The 1472-nt window shown below is 51.8% G+C and overlaps 1 pseudogene; it reads left to right on the top strand.

The window, feature by feature from the left end:
* LOC112135023 (U7 small nuclear RNA) lies at positions 1 to 54 on the top strand (annotated as a pseudogene).
* Positions 55 to 1472: the final 1418 nt, after the last annotated feature.

Genomic DNA, 1472 nt, shown 5'->3' with positions numbered 1-1472 from the left:
AAGTGTTACAGCTCTTTTAGAATTTGTCCAGCAGGTTTTCCAGTTTTCACCCCTAAAAAGAAAGAAAGAAAAGAAATGAAAAGGGCTAGGCACGGTGGCTCATGCCTATAATCCCAGCACTTTGGGAGGCCAAGGTGGGCGGATCACTTGAGGTCAGGAGTTGGAGACCAGCTTGGCCAACACGGTGAAACCCTGTCTCTACTAAAAAATACAAAAATAAGACAGGCGTGGCCGGGCACATGGCTCATGCCTGTATTCCCAACATTCTGGGAGGCCGAGGCAGGTGGATCACAAGGTCAGGAGTTCAAGACCAGCCTGGCCAGATGGCGAAACCCCGTCTCTACTAAAAATACAAAAAAAATCAGCCTGGCATGGTGGCAGGTCCCTGTAATCCCAGCTACTCCGGAGGCTGAGGCAGAGAATTGCTTGAACCCAGGAGGCAGAGGCTGCAGTGAGCCGAGATCATGCCACTGCACTCCAGTCTGGGCAACAGAGACTGCATCTCAGAAAAAGAAAAAAAAAAAAAAAATTAGCCAGGTGTGGTCGTGTGTGCCTGTAATTCCAGCTACTGGAGAGTCTGAGGTAGGAGAATTACTTGAACCCAGAGCTGGAGGTTACAGTGAGCTGAGTTCGAGATTGCACCACTGCACTCCAGCCTGGGCGAAGAAGCAAGACTTCTTCTCAAATTAAAAATAAAAAAAAGGAAATGAAAGGAAAAGAAATCTATTGCTCACAGCTCTGGAGGATGGGAAGTCCAAGACCCAGTCACCAGCAGGTTCGGTATTTGATAGGGGCCTGTTTCTCACAGATGGTGCTGTCTAGGTGTCCTCACATGGCAGGAGAGATGGAAGGGCAAAAAGGGCCTACCTAGTTCCTTTAAGCCCTTTTATAAGACTACTAATCCATTCAGGAGGGCAGAGCCCTCATGACTTAATCACCTCCTAAAAGCCTCATCTCTTAATATGACTATGCTGAGTCTTGAGTTCCTACATATGAACACATACATTCAAACCACAGCAACAGCCATGCCTAGGAGGGGACACTCTGTCCCTTCACCAGGCTGTAGGGGAAGAAGACTGTGCCCACTTGCTCAGCCCTCAGATGAGGAAGAGCTGGACTAGGATCAGGGCAAGGTCGGGGAGGAGGCCACGAGCACAGGGAGGCGGAGGCAGAGGAAAGGGGTGAGACGGGGAAGGCTGGGATAGAGGATGGGGTTGGGACTGATCAGAGACAGGCTGGGGCTGAGACAGGGAGGAACAGGGGCCTCACAGCCCAGGCTGGGTTGGTGCCCCCACTCCCATATGAGCCTCTGAGATTTGCTCAGACTTGGGCCTAGAGCTCCATCTAGCTCTGCCACAGCTGGCTGCTCAGCCCTGAGGTTCCCCTAGGCATTCAGCAGGGCTGTGCTCAGTGCTGGCCATAGGTCGGAGGTCTCCGGTGGAGTGAATTAAGGAAGAGGCAGTGCAGGGACC

The sequence above is a fragment of the Pongo abelii genome, chromosome 13 (genome assembly GCF_028885655.2).
Source record: "Pongo abelii isolate AG06213 chromosome 13, NHGRI_mPonAbe1-v2.0_pri, whole genome shotgun sequence".
Taxonomy (NCBI): Eukaryota; Metazoa; Chordata; class Mammalia; order Primates; family Hominidae; genus Pongo; species Pongo abelii.
The sequence above is the reverse complement of the archived record's forward strand: the minus strand, read 5'-3'. Positions and strand labels throughout refer to the sequence as shown.